Source organism: Lepisma saccharinum, chromosome 26 (genome assembly GCF_977018435.1).
Source record: "Lepisma saccharinum chromosome 26, izLepSacc3.1, whole genome shotgun sequence".
NCBI lineage: Eukaryota > Metazoa > Arthropoda > Insecta > Zygentoma > Lepismatidae > Lepisma > Lepisma saccharinum.
In genome coordinates, this window is record NC_139254.1 from 11965728 (window position 1) to 11993204 (window position 27477).

Here is a 27477-nt window from a genome sequence, read left to right on the forward strand (position 1 = left end):
TTATTTACAAATCCAAACATAGTTAGGTTGAAAGAAAAATATACAATCTTCTGATCAAGAGAAAACTACAATGCCAAAATTAAATTTTTGTTCAAAAATGACTTCCGTAACATAGACTGAAACTTGCTTTCGAGTAAACATACAATCCAGAGAGCTCTCTCTTATATATATATTGTTCATATCCCATCATAGAACTAACCCAGCTTAACTTGGTTTCAATAAACAGGTGACAAATTATTCAGTAATGATCGACAAAATTTCAATTAACCAAAACCAAAGAAAAATTTGCATAACATCTTTCCGTAAATATCTATTCGTGCTTCTGTCATATTTTCACATCTGCATTATGTTCTCTAGAACTCATGAGGTATACTACCCTCTTCGGGGCCAACCTCCAATAACATTCATAACAAAATATAAGGGGAGCCTTTCTCTACCCAATACCAAAGCCATATCTCGGCCACAAATTACAAATGTCCACGTGGAATTCCTTAACATAATAGGGGACTCTGTCTACCCTTTTTGGCTACTCACATTGCAAAAGCAAAACAATAGACCTTTACATTAAACGAATTTCTATAAAAACATATACTCGACCGGTCACCTATTATAACTGTTTCAAATTACATCTAAATAAAACCTATATAAGAGAAACCAATAAACGTTCCGGATACTCAGACTTTAAAAACGGACGTGAAACTATATAAGCTATCAGTGACAACTCCAACAGAATTTATGAATCAAAATTTTAAATTATTAAGATTAAATATGTATGAATCAAATTATTTATATGCTCGCTAAATCCCCTTTAAGGATCATGCTGACCAGCACAAATCCTGAAAGGTGGCTTACGGAGAACCTCGAACATTGTGGAAGGGAGAGCTGACCAGCCACTCCCCACACAACGTCCGTATTCTCCCAGCCCTGGACCTCGACAAGCGATTTAATCACCTAACGATTCGGAATCTACTGCTATACTGATTATTTTGCCAGCGAGACGGCTGGTATTTATACTTGCGGGATTGCGCAATTCTATTCCCCAACAAAAGATTTGAACAAACTGAAAAGTTATTTTTAGCATTCAACAATTACCCCTTCCAAAAAGGCATATCGAGAAACACAATGCAAGCTAAACTTATTTACAAACCCGCGCAGCGCCGAACGAAAAAGAACTGATTGTTGTTAAGAAAGAAAAATAATGCAGCTTCAACTTGCTTCGCGTTCTTTTTCGCTTGGCAGAAACTGCGTTACAATTTTAACAAAGATGAAATGTACATTCAAAAGATTAAAACTCCAAAATAATTTATACGAGGGCTATCGAAAAGTAATTTGAATAATAAAGAAATTTACCAAAATTTATCAATCGTTACAATATGCCCCTTTCTTTTTTTTGGAGAATTTTTATCAAAAAAAATATTTAAATTCCTTCTTTTTGAGAAAAATTCTCAAATGAAAATCCGATTAACTAATGATTGCCTCTAACTTACTTACTAACCTACATGATATAAACAATACTAATTTACATATATATATATATATATATATATATATATATATATATATTCACACTAAAACAAATACTTCAGACTTTAAGAAAAGCCATGCCCCTTTTTACCACGATTGCTTTTCTTTTTAACTTAAAAAAGTTCGCACAAGTGGTTTTTGTGATTCCTCGGCACGATACTGTTTTTTTTCCTCTTTAATATAATTTTCATTTGTTAATATTAGTCCTAAGTATTTGAATTTGGAAACTGGTTCAAACGAGTTTTATCAATAATTAGATTTTGATTATTACCTAACACTTGGTTTCGGTCTGTAAGCATATATTTAGTTTTCTCTTTGTTAACATCCAAACCTATCTCTTTAGCAGTTTTGAAAAATATTTCAGCATTATTCTTAATTGTATTCACATCATCCCCCAGTAAGTCTACATCATCTGCATATGCTAACAACTGAGTCACACCATTTTTCTATTTTATTAGAGGAACGATAATACTGAATAAATAGTGTATACTACAGGTAAGCCATTGATACTAACTTGAAAGGAAAGCCGCATTTACTTCTCTGTGCAAGTTGTTGTTGTGGTCAAAGCAGCAAGAAAAACTAATCAAGTCCATAAGAATTTTCAGGTTCACTGGCATATTTTCATGGAATCCTACTAAATGTAATTTGGTATTTGTTGTAATGGCTAAAGCACTGATGCATGTTTCATTTTTTCCTTTATTTTCAACATCGAACCCCGTAAATTTCATTCCGCAACCCCCTCAGCCCCCTTAGATGATTGATCCTGGCGCCGTCGCTGCTGCACTCATTCACGTTTGAGGGTCAAACGTAACTGCCACTAAAACAGATGACTAACAACGTGCAAGTAACTTGTGCAATAGGCAAGTGTATCAATAAACACAGTCGTTTTTTTTTTATTTGTACATGCACCGAAACCACAGGCCCAGTACACTTATTTATCAAACAAACCTTATATATATCTTGTGTTAAAAAGAAACATCTTTGGTAGACGCGTATGATTCAACAAATAGATTAAAAGAGAAATGAGAACCCTTCAAACAACTCTGAGATAGATCAATAAGAACTTGCAATATACGAGGTGTGGCTAGAAATAAACCGTATTGACGTTGCTGTCGACAAACGGCAAGCACGTCAAGGTCAAGCGGTGCATGAATGTATAACGTGATATCCTGCCTATCGACCGTGTGATTGCCCAGGGTGCACGGCGCTCAGTTCCGCTGTAGCTTGTGGACGAAGTATATCTGTGCTCCGTTGAAAAAAAAAGGTAAGTGTGAAAGTGGAATAGCGTATCAATGTGAAGTTTCTTATGAAACTCGGAAAATCCGCCACAGAGATTTATGGTTTGTTGAAGGAAGTGTACGAAGATGAGTGTTTATCACGCACACAAGTGTTGTGGTTTCAGTGGTTTCAAAGGTTTAAAGGTGGACGAGAAGTGATCGCGGGAGACTCGCGTTCTAGACGGCCTTGCACGCCAAAAACGGAATCCAACATTGCAAATGTCGGTGAATTGATTCGAATTGGGTACCCAAAGGTCAAACTGTCAACCAACATTATTTTATTACTGTGCTGACAAGCTTTCGTGAGCGAGTTAGAAGATGACGACCTGTTTTGTGGAAAGCAAGTCACGGATTCTTCATCAGGACAATGCTCCTGTCCACGAGACATTATCAGTCAAGGCTTTTTTGGCCAAGTGTGGAATCCCAGTGTTAGAACATCCATCCTATTCGCCGGATCTTGCTCCGTGCGACTATTTTTTTATTCCCCAAGGTCAAATCAGCAGTGAAAGGAACAAGATTTACGACCGTAGAATCTGTGAAAACAAAAGCGACGGAGGTCATGAACATGGTTTCGGAAAATGATTTCCAGCAGTGTTTCCAGCAATGGAAGATTCGTATGGAGCTGTGTATCGATAGGGCAGGGGAGTACTTTGAAGGGGATAATTTTCGTATTGTACAAAATAACCAATAAAAGATTTTGTAGCAACATTTTGTTTTTTTACTAGCCACACCTCGTATTTTTATTGATAATGTATATATTATGCTTCTTTTAAATATCCTATCAGGAGTAAGTAGACTTGATAACCCTTAAGAGCTGACAATAGACCCTTTAATTGACATTAATGGCTTTTTTATTCATTTTCGAGGGGTGACGCTATTGTTAATTAATCTATCGCCACGTGGCGACACGTGTCGGGGGTGGAGGAGGAGATGAGTCATCGATGACTCATGCACACGTGTGAGTTTGAAATTAATGGTTTTCCATTAGTGCACAAAAGATACTATTATGTATTCCGTTTTTGACCTAAGCTAACCTTTTGTTGTATATTATATATGCGTTTCTGCCGGATATGAGTCACAGATGATTTATACAGACGTTGGAGTTTGGAATTAATGGTTTTTCCATTAAGGTACAAAATACACTATTGTGGAGTTCGTTTTCGGACTATTCTAACACTATTGTTGTATATTATATATGCGTTTCTGCCGGTTATGAGTCAGGGGTGCTTTATGCACACGTGGGAACTTGGAATTAATGGTTTTTCCATTAATGTACAAAACACATTTTCGGCCTATTCTAAGGCGTCACGTCCGGCCATTTTGGCGTCGGTGGTGAGTCATATTTGGTATAATTAAGGATCCGGATTTATCCGAATTCAACCGGTGTCGACGCGTTCGATCGGAGGTAGAAGATATTATAACACATGTTCGCTTTAATGGCGAAGAAATTGAACGATGTATCCTATATGCAAACGAAGTATGCGAGCGGAATCCATGTTAATAATATTAACCTGTTACGGAAGAACCTGTTATGTGGTTGCATTCATCGGCACCCCCAAACCGCGCGCGTTCATGGATACGCGTGGGGAAGAAAGGGTCGCCATTGTTACGGTCCCCTTCGCTTGGTCTTCTTCCGAAGTTGAATGGAAGGCAAGTGTCGCCAAATTTTTACACACGAGTATTGATTTTCTTTGAGGTTCCAATTTTATTTGGTGGAAGTAATCTATGCGGTATTTCTGCCGCCTTTCGTAACATTGCAAAGACTATTTGACCAAAACCGTAAGGAATTTGGCTGAACTAAGAACATTCAGTTCCAGTATCTACAAGTTAAAGTGGATGCCAGCCACTATTTGCCCTTATTTCGGGGTTGCGAACCACGGACCATTTGATTATTGCCTTATATACATCAGGATTCACGTAAAATTGAACAGATGTTTTTACTGTTATGGACAATATTTCGCATTTTTTGTGTATTTTTACTCAGAAAACGCTATTTGAACGATTCAAGCAAGAGTTCGCATGGCAATTCAGTAGATAGTAAATATGCCTTTGACCGCAACTCTGATTTCTTGACCAAACGACTACAAAAAGTTGAAAAACTCACTTTCTCTCCCCGTTCCGCGCCTCATTTATTGCGCTGACGATGTTTCACGGGCGCAAAAAGGCAGTGATGAGTGAAAGATGAGCTCTCATCCTCTCATCCTTCTCATCCCTCTCATTCTTCTTATTCTCCTCTCATTCTCTTTTTATCCTCTTCTTATTCTCTCATCTTCCTCTCATCCTCTTATCCTCTTATTTTCTCATCCTCTTATTTTTTGAAAGATGAGTGTATCTTATCGTAATTTTCCAAGTCTGGGACCAAATGTTTATATATTGTGATCTTCGTAAACCTCTCCTCTCATCTTCTCATCCTCTCATCCTCTCATCTTTTGAAAGATGAGTGCACCTTATCGTAATTTTCCAAGTCTGGGACCAAATGTTTATATATCGTGACCTACGTAAACCTCTCTTCTCATCCTCTCATCTTCTTATTCTCCTCTCATCCTCTCATCTTCTCATCCTCTCGTCTTCTCATCCTCTCATCCTCTCATCTTCTCATCCTCTCTATTTTTAGAATATTGTCGTCAATATTAGAGATGAAGTTGGAGTGCTGGAATCAACGGGACCAAATGTTTATATATATCGTGATCTTCGTAAACCTCTCCTCTCATCTTCTCATCCTCTTATTCTCTCATCCTCTTATTTTTGAAGAATGAGTGCACCTTATCGTAATTTTCCAAGTCCGGGACCCAAATGTTTATATATATCGTGACCTTTGTAAACCTCTCTTTTGGGGGAAGGATGTGGCATATACACACGCACGCGCGTGCGCGTATGCCTTTTATTATTTCCGTATTGTAACACAAACAAACAAACAAAATAATAATTGTTGTTTTTTAGGATACCTGGCCCCTATAACCTCGCCAGGGTGCGTGGTGCCCAACCAAAAAATAAAAAAGGTTTTCTAACGGCTGCGGTTATAGATTACCGCACCTCTATAGAGTTTCACGTGTTTGTTTTTTGTTTTTCTCTCAAACTTCCATGAAACTCTACAGAGGACCTCCGTAATGCATGCAACGTGTACTAACGACTCTAGTGTTATTTGATGTTGTGATATTTTTGGATATAGAGTTTTATTGTGAGATATAGATAAAAATAATTATGTTTATTATAATATTTTCTTGATGAAGATGGAGAATGTATGTGCGTGTTACAAATAAAGTTGCATGTTTTTTTTCTAGTGTGTGTGTATGTGTTTTTGATGTTTCGACAGCATCTGATTGCTTCACAAATTTTTTGTTTTTTTTAAAAAAAATTGCCATATGATATTTCAGAGGCGAGGCTAACCTACAAATAGGAGTTGACGGCGTAGCCTTCTAAGATGATAAGTATGCAGTAAAATGAAGAAGAAGAATTAATGATGCTAACCGGCGGTGCAGTGTTAATGCTTCCTCTTCTTCTTTTTTTCTTCTTCTCTGTATTTTCTAGCATACTGATCTATTGCATGCTAACCAAACCTCTTGGGAGGTGGGCCACGGGTCCTCTACATGTATGTATGTATGAAATGCGATTTGGGGGAGGCCAAATTTTAAATTTACAGCTTAATTAATCTGCATGCATGCTTAATGTTTGATTTTTTTTGTTTCTAGTTCGACATGAGATACACACAATTTTATTTTTTGAAGTACAGTTAATATTACCTAGGTTAATCTGTGACATACAACTAGCGATCGACACGACCACCTGACACACAGACACAGAGAGAGTGAGCAAATTTAAAGTGTGATCTATCGTGAATTAAACTAAGCTTTTTCACCTACCCACATATAGCCTTACAGGTGACTCAAAAGCAGAAATTGGTCATAGCGTGACAGGTCGATCTATCGTGAACTAAACTAACCTCCCCCACTCATACATACATACTATGTCTTACAATAAGTAAGGCTGCTATATCACATGTAAGGGCTGACGGTTGCCAACACATACAAGATCTATTGCAAACTTTATTAACCTACGACATAAGCCATGGATACACACACACCAAGCCTTCCAGATAGGCTATAAGCAACTCACCTCTTGCAATTGTATAACGGGGAAAATTAACCTACAGCTAGCAACACTGTTTGAGCTGCTTTCGACGAGTAGTGTTACCAAACTTATTTTTTTTTGCAAATAGGCTCTACAGCTAGAGGCTTGAAACATATACCCTACCAGAGTATGCCAACTTACCTTATGTAAAAATATTACCTAGTACGGGTTAAGCTGTGACATACAACTAGCGAACGACACGACCACCTGACACACAGACAGAGAGAGTGTGATACAGCTTATACGCAGTTTTTCCTACACACGTACTGGGTTTAAAAGATAACTTGCAACAACCATTTCACTCACCTCCTATTATATAATAAAATTACCACAGGTTTTTGATACTTGCTGCCAGAACATGGTGGTTTTAGACTGGAAATTTAGCCCGATTATTCTATTTGTGCAAGAGAAAAATGATGATGCCTGCATTTGGAATATATAATTCTTCTTACGGTATTTTGCGTGTCCCCAGTAACCTTGCTTTCGATTCACGGAAGCTATGACGTGTATTTCCTGTTTTGCGAACATACGAGAACCTTTCACAATGTTGCATCAGATAATATATTGCAAGAGCGAGTTGGTTGTGTATATAAATCTAGTCTTGGGGAATGGACATGAATATAATGTCAAAATTATTACATAACTTAAAAAGAATATTTATTGCACTGCGCTTTCTAGCAAAGGTAAATGTGGAATGCCCCGGCCCCTCAGAGATTCGAATACTGTTAGTTAAACAGCAAGCATTGTCATATGGACTGACGATTATTATTTTTTTAAAAAAACAGACCTCGTAGTAAGTTATAACCTGAGCTGTCTTGCAAGTTTCTCGAGTTTGATATCTGGTGAAGGAATATGATGCCACTATAAACTGTACACAAGATATACCCAGTCCCTGGCATGAGATGGACGAGGACCTATACAGTTGTATAATGGTTGTTTTTTTTATTAAAACATAGCGCTTATTTACATGTCAGCGCAACATGCATGCAAAGAAGGGAGGGAGACCATAACGGATAATTCTTATTTCGATTTCAATATTTTTGCTAGTCACGCTATCTAGACGAACACTGGAAGATGGGCAAAAGCGAGGGAAAGAGAGAAATGTTACTTTTTGCCCCTCTGCCTGTGTGTGATATACTAGTTTTACATGCATACGGCTGTATCGTGAAGCGAGGCCGAAAATAATTTTTGAAAGCAGTCTCGAGCATCTTCGCGTTCAGCCAACAAGAGAAATAAAATATTACACATGGGTGTGGGGCGCAACAGCCACAGTACGGTAATGTGCATGGATGTTAAAACTTTTGGGTTTTTCTGAATAGACATACATATCAGTTTTGCAGTCTCCAGATGGGACCGGAGCTTATTTTTTATTTGGACAAGGGGGTTCAGATCAACTATAATTTTTGTTTACATCAAAATGAAACAAAGGATTTTACTCCACTGCATACTTATTCAATATTTTTATTATTGTAAAGAATGGGGCGGTGTGTCTTATTGTATATAGTCTTCCAACAACCACTTCGGGGGCGTAAATTTATGTTTCTGCATGTATGCAAAATGCACTTAACTTCTGTTGTGAAGTTTGTTTTGCTGTTGTGATTAAATACTAAACCAAAATCTCACTACATAATTTTGAATTATATTTGTTAAAATCGATCTATATTATATCATCGCTATAGGTGGTCCATGTTATGCGCAGGAGAATTTTTAAAAAATGTCTTGTTTCTCGAACCTGTGGCCTGTAGATTTGTTTTGTTGGCAAACAGAAACAGAAAAATGGCACCATGTTATTCTATACTGATATACTGATAGTCAACAACTATGTCGAAAAGCAATGATGGGGGGGACTTGTTTGTGTTGGGTCTTATTAACAACTTCACAGCTGTACCTGCACAACTCATCGACAACAAATCAACAATGTTAGGAAATGTGTGCATGGCCCCGAGAATACAATTTAAAATCACTGATGTGATATGAACCCCCTTCACTTGTGTGTATTTGAATATGCGAACATGATGCATTTTGAATAATCGAGACGGACAATCACAAAAACAGCTTGCAACAGTATGGAGAGTTCAAACTTCAGACGATTTTTGTTAATCTACGAAAAGCCAAGGGGCGAACGGAGATTACTACGAAAATTGTAACGCGAGGCTATTTTGGCTAATGGCAACGATGAGGATGAATAATGGTTGTTTTGATGAAATTGAAAAAGTGGGGCACGTCTGCTTCGAAGTGCATTACACCAACAACTACAATTGTCCCTCTTCCCCACACGAGGCGATTAACAGAGGTGTACTTTTGCCGGTCTATGACTCTGAGGGCTCAAGTTACAATGTTTACCTATAGCTGTACATATTTAAAAATGACCTGAGCAATTAAATGTTACAATACCGATCCTGATTTTTTGTCGGATGACGTAGGTTGCAATCCCACCCCCGATGGCGTATAGACTTAAATGTTTCCATAACATGAAATACTGTTAATGGAAATCTGTCGTTTCTAATGTAAAAATCATATAACAAGAAAAAGAAGAAAATAAATGTTGCGAGCAAATACGGAGCCTCAACCCAAACACATAAATAATCAGACAAGATGTCAACGGTGCGTTCATAACTAACAAGTGATTATTCAAAAATTGAAATGGTGCAGGGGGAAACAACCAACTAACTAACTAGGCTTCTTAAACCCGAGGACAGCAAATACAAGCCTATTCTGATCTGAGAAAGATCTCTATCCACTTTTTTCCATCCCAACCGATTTTTTTTAGGTCTATTCAACCCCTCATGGTACACGAGCTCCTACTGCCCTGATGGTGGAGGAAGCGAATCTATTTGGACATGAAAGAGCATTATGTGTGGGAGACTATAATTTATACATGTGGTTGCTTGGATGCTTACAGAGGATGCCATAGCTCGTGCGATTGAGGCATTTTATTAAGCACATATTTTGATGAGTGTAAAGAATTAAATAAGTCACAAGGGGCTGAGGCATGGTTCGAATTTCTCGATCTAGGTATGGATGCAGACAGACACGAAGTTTTGTGTGTGGACACAAATGATAATGGAAAAATGCCGTTCACCCCGATAGCATAGTGGTAATGTTGTTCTTGCCTCGTTTCCATCGACAACATAGTGGTTACACTGTCCAATATTAAGAAGTTCTCAAAATTATTCAATCATTTTCTCTCTTCTTCTTCTATCATCTCGGTAACCAAAAAAAAGGTTTTCTCAAGCGTTTAGACGACTACGAAAACGTTGAAATGTAAAATATTGTTGCATTGTAATCAAAAAAGAATTCGTTGAATATGCCTAACCTAAAATAAAATTCAAGAATTAATAGAGTTAAATATTTGCCACTCTGAAATGGCGACGGCTATCATAATATTATTTTCAGCAGGATAATAATGACAATATTATATATATTAAGGATTAGGCCCGACGGATTCTTATTCACTACACTCGTTTCTAACCTGTCCACACTGGAAACCGAAAACACAAGTACGAGACACTAACTTGGGAGAGGACATGCAAAAACTCTGCGGGGGCTCATCTTAAAAACTTCAGTAGATGTTTGTCATGGAACTCCCTCCTTAAATTCGATTCGAAAGGCACAAATATTCCGGTTCTTGAATAAGAAGCGCGTATGCCTTCGGAAAGAGAGAAGAAGAAATAAATAAATCAACTCATGCATATTCTTCATGTACGTACGCTTGGTGACAAGAAACAGTATTTTTTTTTCTCTTCAAGAAATTGTTTTCAACTTTTTGCTAGGTGACCCAACAGGAGTGGACGAAATAGCTTATTCATTCAAACTGGAAGCTTGCTTTTTTTTCAACAATGGAAAACACATTATTTCCAGTGAAATATCGACTCAACTACCTAGAATGGCTACCACGGGCTTGGTGACTGAATACTAAAAAACTATCGAGCGACTTACTTCACAGCAGTGTCACTTAGTTTCAACAAGAACAGTTCAAGGCTTCCCGGGTGTCCTGCAAGGTTCGGCATTTATTTTTTTTAATAGCAAGCAGATGAACTGGCCTTACAATATGAAGACCCCTCTCACTGTGTCGGTTGCAGTTATTTTCTGGTAATTATGTCTTGCCGATGGCGTTGTCGCTTTGTAATCATACTTAGGAGTTATTTTTTTTATTTTGCCTTTCGCGACATGTTCGACTAATCGTGACAATAAGTTTCAACTTTTCTGCATAAACGTTGATCATCGTTTATCTTGTCCGCATCGATTAATCTTCTTATGTTTTTTTGTTTTTTCGTCGCGTCCATCTCTTCTGTTATCACAATCGAGACTTCTAGATTATTATTTTTTCTCCCTGCAATTTTAGAAATGTAATTTTTCATGATCATCCAGCGAACGCCTGAGATATTTCAGCAAAATGTCGATTATTCAATGGATGTTGTAAGGTTCCATGTTTTTTTTCACTATCTCTTGTTTGGTCGATTTTGAATTTGGGAGTTATTTTTTTTTATTTTGCTTTTCGCGACATGTTCGACTAATCGTGACAATACGTTTCAACCTTTCTACATAAACGTTGAAACGTTTCAACGAACAAACGTTTGTTCGTTGAAACGTTTCAACGTTTATGTAGAAAGGTTGAAACGTATTGTCACGATTAGTCGAACATGTCGCGAAAAGCAAAATAAAAAAAAATAACTCCCAAATTCAAAATAGACCAAACAAGAGATAGTGAAAAAAAAACATGGAACCTTACAACATCCATTGAATAATCGACATTTTGCTGAAATGTCTCAGGCGTTCGCTGGATGATCATGAAAAATTACATTTCTAAAATTGCAGGGAGAAAAAATAATAATCTAGAAGTCTCGATTGTGATAACAGAAGAGATGGACGCGACGAAAAAACAAAAAAACATAAGAAGATTAATCGATGCGGACAAGATAAACGATGATCAACGTTTATGCAGAAAAGTTGAAACTTATTGTCACGATTAGTCGAACATGTCGCGAAAGGCAAAATAAAAAAAATAACTCCTAAGTATGATTACAAAGCGACAACGCCATCGGCAAGACATAATTACCAGAAAATAACTGCAACCGACACAGTGAGAGGGGTCTTCATATTGTAAGGCCAGTTCATCTGCTTGCTATTAAAAAAAATAAATGCCGAACCTTGCAGGACACCCGGGAAGCCTTGAACTGTTCTTGTTGAAACTAAGTGACACTGCTGTGAAGTAAGTCGCTCGATAGTTTTTTAGTATTCAGTCACCAAGCCCGTGGTAGCCATTCTAGGTAGTTGAGTCGATATTTCACTGGAAATAATGTGTTTTCCATTGTTGAAAAAAAAGCAAGCTTCCAGTTTGAATGAATAAGCTATTTCGTCCACTCCTGTTGGGTCACCTAGCAAAAAGTTGAAAACAATTTCTTGAAGAGAAAAAAAAATACTGTTTCTTGTCACCAAGCGTACGTACATGAAGAATATGCATGAGTTGATTTATTTATTTCTTCTTCTCTCTTTCCGAAGGCATACGCGCTTCTTATTCAAGAACCGGAATATTTGTGCCTTTCGAATCGAATTTAAGGAGGGAGTTCCATGACAAACATCTACTGAAGTTTTTAAGATGAGCCCCCGCAGAGTTTTTGCATGTCCTCTCCCAAGTTAGTGTCTCGTACTTGTGTTTTCGGTTTCCAGTGTGGACAGGTTAGAAACGAGTGTAGTGAATAAGAATCCGTCGGGCCTAATCCTTAATATATATAATATTGTCATTATTATCCTGCTGAAAATAATATTATGATAGCCGTCGCCATTTCAGAGTGGCAAATATTTAACTCTATTAATTCTTGAATTTTATTTTAGGTTAGGCATATTCAACGAATTCTTTTTTGATTACAATGCAACAATATTTTACATTTCAACGTTTTCGTAGTCGTCTAAACGCTTGAGAAAACCTTTTTTTTGGTTACCGAGATGATAGAAGAAGAAGAGAGAAAATGATTGAATAATTTTGAGAACTTCTTAATATTGGACAGTGTAACCACTATGTTGTCGATGGAAACGAGGCAAGAACAACATTACCACTATGCTATCGGGGTGAACGGCATTTTTCCATTATCATTTGTGTCCACACACAAAACTTCGTGTCTGTCTGCATCCATACCTAGATCGAGAAATTCGAACCATGCCTCAGCCCCTTGTGACTTATTTAATTCTTTACACTCATCAAAATATGTGCTTAATAAAATGCCTCAATCGCACGAGCTATGGCATCCTCTGTAAGCATCCAAGCAACCACATGTATAAATTATAGTCTCCCACACATAATGCTCTTTCATGTCCAAATAGATTCGCTTCCTCCACCATCAGGGCAGTAGGAGCTCGTGTACCATGAGGGGTTGAATAGACCTAAAAAAAATCGGTTGGGATGGAAAAAAGTGGATAGAGATCTTTCTCAGATCAGAATAGGCTTGTATTTGCTGTCCTCGGGTTTAAGAAGCCTAGTTAGTTAGTTGGTTGTTTCCCCCTGCACCATTTCAATTTTTGAATAATCACTTGTTAGTTATGAACGCACCGTTGACATCTTGTCTGATTATTTATGTGTTTGGGTTGAGGCTCCGTATTTGCTCGCAACATTTATTTTCTTCTTTTTCTTGTTATATGATTTTTACATTAGAAACGACAGATTTCCATTAACAGTATTTCATGTTATGGAAACATTTAAGTCTATACGCCATCGGGGGTGGGATTGCAACCTACGTCATCCGACAAAAAATCAGGATCGGTATTGTAACATTTAATTGCTCAGGTCATTTTTAAATATGTACAGCTATAGGTAAACATTGTAACTTGAGCCCTCAGAGTCATAGACCGGCAAAAGTACACCTCTGTTAATCGCCTCGTGTGGGGAAGAGGGACAATTGTAGTTGTTGGTGTAATGCACTTCGAAGCAGACGTGCCCCACTTTTTCAATTTCATCAAAACAACCATTATTCATCCTCATCGTTGCCATTAGCCAAAATAGCCTCGCGTTACAATTTTCGTAGTAATCTCCGTTCGCCCCTTGGCTTTTCGTAGATTAACAAAAATCGTCTGAAGTTTGAACTCTCCATACTGTTGCAAGCTGTTTTTGTGATTGTCCGTCTCGATTATTCAAAATGCATCATGTTCGCATATTCAAATACACACAAGTGAAGGGGGTTCATATCACATCAGTGATTTTAAATTGTATTCTCGGGGCCATGCACACATTTCCTAACATTGTTGATTTGTTGTCGATGAGTTGTGCAGGTACAGCTGTGAAGTTGTTAATAAGACCCAACACAAACAAGTCCCCCCCATCATTGCTTTTCGACATAGTTGTTGACTATCAGTATATCAGTATAGAATAACATGGTGCCATTTTTCTGTTTCTGTTTGCCAACAAAACAAATCTACAGGCCACAGGTTCGAGAAACAAGACATTTTTTAAAAATTCTCCTGCGCATAACATGGACCACCTATAGCGATGATATAATATAGATCGATTTTAACAAATATAATTCAAAATTATGTAGTGAGATTTTGGTTTAGTATTTAATCACAACAGCAAAACAAACTTCACAACAGAAGTTAAGTGCATTTTGCATACATGCAGAAACATAAATTTACGCCCCCGAAGTGGTTGTTGGAAGACTATATACAATAAGACACACCGCCCCATTCTTTACAATAATAAAAATATTGAATAAGTATGCAGTGGAGTAAAATCCTTTGTTTCATTTTGATGTAAACAAAAATTATAGTTGATCTGAACCCCCTTGTCCAAATAAAAAATAAGCTCCGGTCCCATCTGGAGACTGCAAAACTGATATGTATGTCTATTCAGAAAAACCCAAAAGTTTTAACATCCATGCACATTACCGTACTGTGGCTGTTGCGCCCCACACCCATGTGTAATATTTTATTTCTCTTGTTGGCTGAACGCGAAGATGCTCGAGACTGCTTTCAAAAATTATTTTCGGCCTCGCTTCACGATACAGCCGTATGCATGTAAAACTAGTATATCACACACAGGCAGAGGGGCAAAAAGTAACATTTCTCTCTTTCCCTCGCTTTTGCCCATCTTCCAGTGTTCGTCTAGATAGCGTGACTAGCAAAAATATTGAAATCGAAATAAGAATTATCCGTTATGGTCTCCCTCCCTTCTTTGCATGCATGTTGCGCTGACATGTAAATAAGCGCTATGTTTTAATAAAAAAAACAACCATTATACAACTGTATAGGTCCTCGTCCATCTCATGCCAGGGACTGGGTATATCTTGTGTACAGTTTATAGTGGCATCATATTCCTTCACCAGATATCAAACTCGAGAAACTTGCAAGACAGCTCAGGTTATAACTTACTACGAGGTCTGTTTTTTTAAAAAAATAATAATCGTCAGTCCATATGACAATGCTTGCTGTTTAACTAACAGTATTCGAATCTCTGAGGGGCCGGGGCATTCCACATTTACCTTTGCTAGAAAGCGCAGTGCAATAAATATTCTTTTTAAGTTATGTAATAATTTTGACATTATATTCATGTCCATTCCCCAAGACTAGATTTATATACACAACCAACTCGCTCTTGCAATATATTATCTGATGCAACATTGTGAAAGGTTCTCGTATGTTCGCAAAACAGGAAATACACGTCATAGCTTCCGTGAATCGAAAGCAAGGTTACTGGGGACACGCAAAATACCGTAAGAAGAATTATATATTCCAAATGCAGGCATCATCATTTTTCTCTTGCACAAATAGAATAATCGGGCTAAATTTCCAGTCTAAAACCACCATGTTCTGGCAGCAAGTATCAAAAACCTGTGGTAATTTTATTATATAATAGGAGGTGAGTGAAATGGTTGTTGCAAGTTATCTTTTAAACCCAGTACGTGTGTAGGAAAAACTGCGTATAAGCTGTATCACACTCTCTCTGTCTGTGTGTCAGGTGGTCGTGTCGTTCGCTAGTTGTATGTCACAGCTTAACCCGTACTAGGTAATATTTTTACATAAGGTAAGTTGGCATACTCTGGTAGGGTATATGTTTCAAGCCTCTAGCTGTAGAGCCTATTTGCAAAAAAAAATAAGTTTGGTAACACTACTCGTCGAAAGCAGCTCAAACAGTGTTGCTAGCTGTAGGTTAATTTTCCCCGTTATACAATTGCAAGAGGTGAGTTGCTTATAGCCTATCTGGAAGGCTTGGTGTGTGTGTATCCATGGCTTATGTCGTAGGTTAATAAAGTTTGCAATAGATCTTGTATGTGTTGGCAACCGTCAGCCCTTACATGTGATATAGCAGCCTTACTTATTGTAAGACATAGTATGTATGTATGAGTGGGGGAGGTTAGTTTAGTTCACGATAGATCGACCTGTCACGCTATGACCAATTTCTGCTTTTGAGTCACCTGTAAGGCTATATGTGGGTAGGTGAAAAAGCTTAGTTTAATTCACGATAGATCACACTTTAAATTTGCTCACTCTCTCTGTGTCTGTGTGTCAGGTGGTCGTGTCGATCGCTAGTTGTATGTCACAGATTAACCTAGGTAATATTAACTGTACTTCAAAAAATAAAATTGTGTGTATCTCATGTCGAACTAGAAACAAAAAAAATCAAACATTAAGCATGCATGCAGATTAATTAAGCTGTAAATTTAAAATTTGGCCTCCCCCAAATCGCATTTCATACATACATACATGTAGAGGACCCGTGGCCCACCTCCCAAGAGGTTTGGTTAGCATGCAATAGATCAGTATGCTAGAAAATACAGAGAAGAAGAAAAAAAAGAAGAAGAGGAAGCATTAACACTGCACCGCCGGTTAGCATCATTAATTCTTCTTCTTCATTTTACTGCATACTTATCATCTTAGAAGGCTACGCCGTCAACTCCTATTTGTAGGTTAGCCTCGCCTCTGAAATATCATATGGCAATTTTTTTTAAAAAAAACAAAAAATTTGTGAAGCAATCAGATGCTGTCGAAACATCAAAAACACATACACACACACTAGAAAAAAAACATGCAACTTTATTTGTAACACGCACATACATTCTCCATCTTCATCAAGAAAATATTATAATAAACATAATTATTTTTATCTATATCTCACAATAAAACTCTATATCCAAAAATATCACAACATCAAATAACACTAGAGTCGTTAGTACACGTTGCATGCATTACGGAGGTCCTCTGTAGAGTTTCATGGAAGTTTGAGAGAAAAACAAAAAACAAACACGTGAAACTCTATAGAGGTGCGGTAATCTATAACCGCAGCCGTTAGAAAACATTTTTTATTTTTTGGTTGGGCACCACGCACCCTGGCGAGGTTATAGGGGCCAGGTATCCTAAAAAACAACAATTATTATTTTGTTTGTTTGTTTGTGTTACAATACGGAAATAATAAAAGGCATACGCGCACGCGCGTGCGTGTGTATATGCCACATCCTTCCCCCAAAAGAGAGGTTTACAAAGGTCACGATATATATAAACATTTGGGTCCCGGACTTGGAAAATTACGATAAGGTGCACTCATTCTTCAAAAATAAGAGGATGAGAGAATAAGAGGATGAGAAGATGAGAGGAGAGGTTTACGAAGATCACGATATATATAAACATTTGGTCCCGTTGATTCCAGCACTCCAACTTCATCTCTAATATTGACGACAATATTCTAAAAATAGAGAGGATGAGAAGATGAGAGGATGAGAGGATGAGAAGACGAGAGGATGAGAAGATGAGAGGATGAGAGGAGAATAAGAAGATGAGAGGATGAGAAGAGAGGTTTACGTAGGTCACGATATATAAACATTTGGTCCCAGACTTGGAAAATTACGATAAGGTGCACTCATCTTTCAAAAGATGAGAGGATGAGAGGATGAGAAGATGAGAGGAGAGGTTTACGAAGATCACAATATATAAACATTTGGTCCCAGACTTGGAAAATTACGATAAGATACACTCATCTTTCAAAAAATAAGAGGATGAGAAAATAAGAGGATAAGAGGATGAGAGGAAGATGAGAGAATAAGAAGAGGATAAAAAGAGAATGAGAGGAGAATAAGAAGAATGAGAGGGATGAGAAGGATGAGAGGATGAGAGCTCATCTTTCACTCATCACTGCCTTTTTGCGCCCGTGAAACATCGTCAGCGCAATAAATGAGGCGCGGAACGGGGAGAGAAAGTGAGTTTTTCAACTTTTTGTAGTCGTTTGGTCAAGAAATCAGAGTTGCGGTCAAAGGCATATTTACTATCTACTCAATTTAGACACACAAACTGTGTTTCTTCAACTTTAGCTGAAATTTAGGTTTATTTTTTACTCTAATATCACAATTTCTTCTATTCAGACAACATTTTTTATTAAATTTTGGACTCACAAAGACATTTTTCAACTTTTAACTTGTTATTTTAAAAGTTTATTTCCATTTTTTACTCTAATATCACAATTTCTTCTATTCAGGCAACATTTTTTATTAAATTTTGGACTCACAAAGACATTTTTCAACTTTTAACTTGCTATTTTAGAAGTTTATTTCCATTTTTACTCTAATATCACAATTTCATCTATTCTGGCAGGAGTGTTTATTCCAGTTTAGACTTGCAAAGATAATTTTTTCAACTTCTTTTATTAATTTTTTCTATTTATTGCCTTTTGTATCTTATATTTATTAATTCTTAACTTTGAGTTTTGTTCTTTATTTAAAGAATTTCTCTAATCACTAAGGAAGAAGTACTTTTAGGTAAAACTGTACCCACAAACTTTATTATTACTATTATTATTATTATTATTATTATTATTGTTGTTGTTGTTGTTGTTTTTTGTTTTGATGTAGTTGTTGAATCTTGTTGTTGTTGTTAGGGTTTATTGACTTCCACTACGGTATTTTTGGTTTGCTTCGTAGGAAAGTTTGTTTATTTTAGAGTTTCCTCGGTATTTTCTTACTGTTAGGGTAGGTAAAGTTTCCTAAATATATGAGTAGGGTTCCATATATTCTTGTTCTTGCATGTTTTTCATATGATGTGATCACCACAACTCTCCAAGTGCTTTTACTGCATGTTTCCATTTTTATTGAGGCTTAGTGATTCCTAGAGCCACTTTATGCATGAGAGAAAGCTTGAAAATTTTGATCTCAGATAGCCGTCAACCTTATGTCAGAGTATTTTCGAGTATATTTTAGTCTTATTATGGCCCACTAGAATATCACGGCTTGCTTATTTTTTAAGTATGTTGCGCAGTTATTGTATTTTTGCTTTTGCTTTCTAGATAAACTGTATGAAATGTTTAATATTTGTACTTTTTGCACTTATAAGAGGCCAAACTTTTACTGTAACTAAAATTATTATGTCTCTAGGCACTGAAACCCCTTTACCAAGAGTACTATAACTGCATGTTTATTAATATTGTTTCTTTCATCCCTCAAATATAACAATTTAACAATATAATGACTAATCACAGGACAAGTCGATGTTAGCAGATGACTACGTGGCTCTTAAGTCCACCTGCCAAACTTTTCTTACCATGCTATTTACTCTTATAGTTTTTTATTCGGGGTACATTTCAAGTACTACTTGACTTTTTGAGTGTTTGATTAACACCAGGGGTTATTTGTATCTGTTATGCTGTATTATTTGAGGCTTCTAATTTTTATTCTACAATCACTATATGTCCATGAGAACTAAATTCCACTGACTGAACCTTAAAGCTTAGGCTCTGCAGCATGTTGAATGGTTAAGCACTGGGCAATATGAATTTTACAGATGCTAGTAGGAGGCATAGGAACACACGCCAGAGCATTATTAGCGTGCAAGAAGCACTTTCAGGGAGTACTACGAGGAAACGAAGTTGATTTTTTGAGGGCTTTACCAGTTACACAGCCAATATTTGCTATTTCAAGTAACTACATGTACCAGAACATTTTACAGCCCATCACTAACTAGACTTCAATTTATACTATATTAGGGGCTAAATGTAGCAAGAACACTGATTGTACATACTTTTGAGAATCCAACTATATCAGGATTTTTTCTATGTAAGTATATTTTTATTGATTACTAACTTTAACAGACCATTCAGGAAGACAACAAAATTCACTAAACTTAGTACTATAGTGTAGGTGATTGCATGAAAAGTAGAAATTATAACATCCACAAGATTTCGCTTTTTTTTTGCTTTTGTGACTAATCGTGACGCTGAGGATGAATGGATGGCCAAAAATCTTAAGGACTGGATGTATTTTACCACTACAGACGCCTATGTAGAAACACTAGAGTACTGTTAGCTTTCAAAATTGAGGATATACTGTACTGTTTCTTAAATATTTTGTACTTGGCACGTTACAGTTATATCCATTTCAGGACAAATATTGCTAAAACTCTCAAATTTACTGGTACAAGTTGATATTTCTGCTATCAGAGGAATTAACAACCCTATTTTACAAACAAATGGTATTGTTTACACTTTATTTACTTCAATCTGAGACTAATATTTTACAGTAAATGAATCATTCAGCCCTAGTCAATACTTTACTGCATCAGAAAGTTTGTTATTAATCTAATAAGTATGCTATTTTGTGATATTCTAATGCAAACGTTGTTTAATTCACTGGTTATAATGCAAACTTTTGCACAAATTCGATATATTCACTACCTTCAAACCAAACAATTGTACTTATTTAGCGCATTTCATTTATATTTCTTGTAATTAACTTATGTTTCTTATAATTAACAAACTAAACTAATTACTTTGGCATGTTAAAAACCTTATTTTTTACTATTTCCTATTCTATCAGGTTCTATATTGCTGTTTTTATCAATTATGTAAGACCACACTCTGGTAAATGCACATAGAGTATTAGTAATCCCAAAGTGGTGTTTTTGGTGTCCAAGTTCAGATGAGAGTCTGCTATGTGCCTTTTGCAGGGGATTGCATGTGAAGTGTATGCATATTGAGCATTATTGAGTGTGTAGGCTTCCAAGTTTTGCTGTTATTTTCCTATAATTCTGCGAGACTGTAGAGAGTTCTCCCTTTTCAACCAGTTTTCTTTCATTGATTGGATACTTTTTGGGAACTTAGCAGTTTTTTATGTTATGAAGCAGATTGTTGTAGAATATTTTGCATGGTCTTTTGTGATATTGAGTGCCTGCTGTAACGGAAGTAAGTATCTTTCCTTCTTGTGTTGATGTTCTCGTGTAGGTTTCCTATTTTCGGTCAAGTTGCAGTAGGGAACTTAACAGTTTTTTATGTTATGAAGCAGATTGTTGTAGAATATTTTGCATGGTCTTTTGTGATATTGAGTAGGTGCTGTAATGGTAGTAAGTATCTTTCCTTTTTGTGTTGATGTTCTTGTGTAGGTTTCCTATTTTCTGTCAAGTTGCAGTACTTAGAATAATCGCTATTGTCTTATTGATCTACGAAGCTCCTTTGAATAATCATTTGCATGTGACCCTATACTCCACGCTGTACTTTGTTCTGGGAGCTATCTTTTGAAGCCTTGGCATTCTGCTAGTACAGTATTATTATCGTAGAGGTAAATTAGTTCGTGAAAATATGTATTTTTCTGATTAACTATAGTCGCTTAGTTGTTCTAGCAGGTATAAGTAGTTACTGCTGATGTTGTTAATTTTCTATTCGCAGGGGCTATGTATGATGTAGCGTATTTGTGTTGGCTGTCCCTTTTATTCCTATGTTGTTGAGTTTCTCCATAAGCATGTCCTGTTTTACTCTATTCTATGCCTTGTTGCTGCTAGATATCTGAGGTATGTTGCTGGTTCATATCTGAGGTAGCTTGTTTGACTATCTATTATTTTTGCTATGGCTGTGGCTATTGATGTCCCTTTCTGAATTCCATGTTGGTTTCTGTTTATCCTTGTTGCTGCTTGTTATCTGAGTTAGGTTGTTTGACTTCAGGACTATCCTTTTTTAACTTTATTGTTGATTGCTGTTTTGTTTATTTCCTTATTTGTTTTTATTTGTTTACTGAATCTATTTGTTTTGTGTCTTGTAATATTATTTACTATAGTAACAAAATTATTTTTCTTCCATCCAACATTTATTATTCTGAGCAACAGAACTTCTCCTTCTTTCCCATATATTTGATTATTTCTGGTGTAAAAGTACAATTTTTACAAAGTTAATGTTTAAAAGTACAATTTTTACAAAGTTAATGTTTAAAAGTACAATTTTTTCAAAGTTAATGTTTTAAAAGTACAATTTTTTCAAAGTTAATAATTTAAAAGTACAATTTTTTCAAAGTGAATGTTTTAAAAGTACAATTTTTACAAAGTTAATGTTTTAAAAATACTATTCTTTCAAAGTTAATAATTTAAGAGTTCAATTCTTCTGCTATTTGAACTTTTGTACAATTTTGTTATTGTTGTTAAAATAAATATGTTAGATGATATAAAATTACAGTAAATTTTCATGAATTTATATATTAAATTTCAAAATAGTGTTATTTGCTAAAGATAGCGGACAAAATAAATTAAACTTTGACAAATACTGAACAAGAAATATACAAGTATGTTGATAAATATCAATTTTTAAAAATAATTTTGTTACTATAGTAAATAATATTACAAGACACAAAACAAATAGATTCAGTAAACAAATAAAAACAAATAAGGAAATAAACAAAACAGCAATCAACAATAAAGTTAAAAAAGGATAGTCCTGAAGTCAAACAACCTAACTCAGATAACAAGCAGCAACAAGGATAAACAGAAACCAACATGGAATTCAGAAAGGGACATCAATAGCCACAGCCATAGCAAAAATAATAGATAGTCAAACAAGCTACCTCAGATATGAACCAGCAACATACCTCAGATATCTAGCAGCAACAAGGCATAGAATAGAGTAAAACAGGACATGCTTATGGAGAAACTCAACAACATAGGAATAAAAGGGACAGCCAACACAAATACGCTACATCATACATAGCCCCTGCGAATAGAAAATTAACAACATCAGCAGTAACTACTTATACCTGCTAGAACAACTAAGCGACTATAGTTAATCAGAAAAATACATATTTTCACGAACTAATTTACCTCTACGATAATAATACTGTACTAGCAGAATGCCAAGGCTTCAAAAGATAGCTCCCAGAACAAAGTACAGCGTGGAGTATAGGGTCACATGCAAATGATTATTCAAAGGAGCTTCGTAGATCAATAAGACAATAGCGATTATTCTAAGTACTGCAACTTGACAGAAAATAGGAAACCTACACAAGAACATCAACACAAAAAGGAAAGATACTTACTACCATTACAGCACCTACTCAATATCACAAAAGACCATGCAAAATATTCTACAACAATCTGCTTCATAACATAAAAAACTGTTAAGTTCCCTACTGCAACTTGACCGAAAATAGGAAACCTACACGAGAACATCAACACAAGAAGGAAAGATACTTACTTCCGTTACAGCAGGCACTCAATATCACAAAAGACCATGCAAAATATTCTACAACAATCTGCTTCATAACATAAAAAACTGCTAAGTTCCCAAAAAGTATCCAATCAATGAAAGAAAACTGGTTGAAAAGGGAGAACTCTCTACAGTCTCGCAGAATTATAGGAAAATAACAGCAAAACTTGGAAGCCTACACACTCAATAATGCTCAATATGCATACACTTCACATGCAATCCCCTGCAAAAGGCACATAGCAGACTCTCATCTGAACTTGGACACCAAAAACACCACTTTGGGATTACTAATACTCTATGTGCATTTACCAGAGTGTGGTCTTACATAATTGATAAAAACAGCAATATAGAACCTGATAGAATAGGAAATAGTAAAAAATAAGGTTTTTAACATGCCAAAGTAATTAGTTTAGTTTGTTAATTATAAGAAACATAAGTTAATTACAAGAAATATAAATGAAATGCGCTAAATAAGTACAATTGTTTGGTTTGAAGGTAGTGAATATATCGAATTTGTGCAAAAGTTTGCATTATAACCAGTGAATTAAACAACGTTTGCATTAGAATATCACAAAATAGCATACTTATTAGATTAATAACAAACTTTCTGATGCAGTAAAGTATTGACTAGGGCTGAATGATTCAATTACTGTAAAATATTAGTCTCAGATTGAAGTAAATAAAGTGTAAACAATACCATTTGTTTGTAAAATAGGGTTGTTAATTCCTCTGATAGCAGAAATATCAACTTGTACCAGTAAATTTGAGAGTTTTAGCAATATTTGTCCTGAAATGGATATAACTGTAACGTGCCAAGTACAAAATATTTAAGAAACAGTACAGTATATCCTCAATTTTGAAAGCTAACAGTACTCTAGTGTTTCTACATAGGCGTCTGTAGTGGTAAAATACATCCAGTCCTTAAGATTTTTGGCCATCCATTCATCCTCAGCGTCACGATTAGTCACAAAAGCAAAAAAAAAGCGAAATCTTGTGGATGTTATAATTTCTACTTTTCATGCAATCACCTACACTATAGTACTAAGTTTAGTGAATTTTGTTGTCTTCCTGAATGGTCTGTTAAAGTTAGTAATCAATAAAAATATACTTACATAGAAAAAATCCTGATATAGTTGGATTCTCAAAAGTATGTACAATCAGTGTTCTTGCTACATTTAGCCCCTAATATAGTATAAATTGAAGTCTAGTTAGTGATGGGCTGTAAAATGTTCTGGTACATGTAGTTACTTGAAATAGCAAATATTGGCTGTGTAACTGGTAAAGCCCTCAAAAAAATCAACTTCGTTTCCTCGTAGTACTCCCTGAAAGTGCTTCTTGCACGCTAATAATGCTCTGGCGTGTGTTCCTATGCCTCCTACTAGCCTCTGTAAAATTCATATTGCCCAGTGCTTAACCATTCAACATGCTGCAGAGCCTAAGCTTTAAGGTTCAGTCAGTGGAATTTAGTTCTCATGGACATATAGTGATTGTAGAATAAAAATTAGAAGCCTCAAATAATACAGCATAACAGATACAAATAACCCCTGGTGTTAATCAAACACTCAAAAGTCAAGTAGTACTTGAAATGTACCCCGAATAAAAAACTATAAGAGTAAATAGCATGGTAAGAAAAGTTTGGCAGGTGGACTTAAGAGCCACGTAGTCATCTGCTAACATCAACTTGTCCTGTGATTAGTCATTATATTGTTAAATTGTTATATTTGAGGGATGAAAGAAACAATATTAATAAACATGCAGTTATAGTACTCTTGGTAAAGGGGTTTCAGTGCCTAGAGACATAATAATTTAGGTACAGTAAAAGTTTGGCCTCTTATAAGTGCAAAAAGTACAAATATTAAACATTTCATACAGTTTATCTAGAAAGCAAAAGCAAAAATACAATAACTGCGCAACATACTTAAAAAATAAGCAAGCCGTGATATTCTAGTGGGCCATAATAAGACTAAAATATACTCGAAAATACTCTGACATAAGGTTGACGGCTATCTGAGATCAAAATTTTCAAGCTTTCTCTCATGCATAAAGTGGCTCTAGGAATCACTAAGCCTCAATAAAAATGGAAACATGCAGTAAAAGCACTTGGAGAGTTGTGGTGATCACATCATATGAAAAACATGCAAGAACAAGAATATATGGAACCCTACTCATATATTTAGGAAACTTTACCTACCCTAACAGTAAGAAAATACCGAGGAAACTCTAAAATAAACAAACTTTCCTACGAAGCAAACCAAAAATACCGTAGTGGAAGTCAATAAACCCTAACAACAACAACAAGATTCAACAACTACATCAAAACAAAAAACAACAACAACAACAACAATAATAATAATAATAATAATAATAATAGTAATAATAAAGTTTGTGGGTACAGTTTTACTTAAAAGTACTTCTTCCTTAGTGATTAGAGAAATTCTTTAAATAAAGAACAAAACTCAAAGTTAAGAATTAATAAATATAAGATACAAAAGGCAATAAATAGAAAAAATTAATAAAAGAAGTTGAAAAAATTATCTTTGCAAGTCTAAACTGGAATAAACACTCCTGCCAGAATAGATGAAATTGTGATATTAGAGTAAAAATGGAAATAAACTTTTAAAATAGCAAGTTAAAAGTTGAAAAATGTCTTTGTGAGTCCAAAATTTAATAAAAAATGTTGTCTGAATAGAAGAAATTGTGATATTAGAGTAAAAAATGGAAATAAACTTTTAAAATAACAAGTTAAAAGTTGAAAAATGTCTTTGTGAGTCCAAAATTTAATAAAAAATGTTGTCTGAATAGAAGAAATTGTGATATTAGAGTAAAAAATAAACCTAAATTTCAGCTAAAGTTGAAGAAACACAGTTTGTGTGTCTAAATTGCCATGCGAACTCTTGCTTGAATCGTCCAAATAGCGTTTTCTGAGTAAAAATACACAAAAAATGCGAAATATTGTCCCTAACAGTAAAAACATCTGGTCAATTTTACGTGAATCCTGATGTATATAAGGCAATAATCAAATGGTCCGTGGTTCGCAACCCCGAAATAAGGGCAAATAGTGGCTGGCATCCACTTTAACTTGTAGATACTGGAACTGAATGTTCTTAGTTCAGCCAAATTCCTTACGGTTTTGGTCAAATAGTCTTTGCAATGTTACAAAAGGCGGCAGAAATACCGCGTAGATTACTTCCACCAAATAAAATTGGAACCTCAAAGAAAATCAATACTCGTGTGTAAAAATTTGGCGACACTTGCCTTCCATTCAACTTCGGAAGAAGACCAAGCGAAGGGGACCTTAACAATGGCGACCCTTTCTTCCCCCCGCGTATCCATAAACGCGCGCGGTTTGGGGGTGCCGATGAATGCAACCACATAACAGGTTCTTCCGTAACAGGTTAATATTATTAACATGGATTCCGCTCGCATACTTCGTTTGCATATAGGCTACATCGTTCAATTTCTTCGCCATTAAAGCGAACATGTGTTATAATATCTTCTACCTCCGATCGAACGCGTCGACACCGGTTGAATTCGGGTAAATCCGGATCCTTAATTATACCAAATATGACTCACCACCGACGCCAAAATGGCCGGACGTGACGCCTTAGAATAGGCCGAAAATGTGTTTTGTACATTAATGGAAAAACCATTAATTCCAAGTTCCCACGTGTGCATAAAGCACCCATGACTCATATCCGGCAGAAACGCATATATAATAAACACCAATAGTGTTAGAATAGTCCGAAAACGAACTCCACAATAGTGTCTTTTGTACCTTAATGGAAAAACCATTAATTCCAAACTCCAACGTCTGTATAAATCATCTGTGACTCATATCCGGCAGAAACGCATATATAATATACAACAAAAGGTTAGCTTAGGTCAAAAACGGAATACATAATAGTATCTTTTGTGCACTAATGGAAAACCATTAATTTCAAACTCACACGTGTGCATGAGTCATCGATGACTCATCTCCTTCTCCACCCCCGACACGTGTCGCCACGTGGCGATAGATTAATTAACAATAGCGTCACCCCTCGAAAATGAATAAAAAAGCCATTAATGTCAATTAAAGGGTCTATTGTCAGCTCTTAAGGGTTATCAAGTCTACTGGAGTAT

The 27477-nt window shown here is 35.9% G+C and overlaps 1 protein-coding gene across 1 annotated transcript in view; it reads left to right on the forward strand.

Annotated features, from left to right (window-relative positions):
* The window catches only part of LOC145979378 (pickpocket protein 19-like), an 81362-nt gene that overhangs the window by 40714 nt on the left and 13171 nt on the right, over positions 1 to 27477 (forward strand). The gene's annotated exons all lie outside the window — the stretch shown is intronic.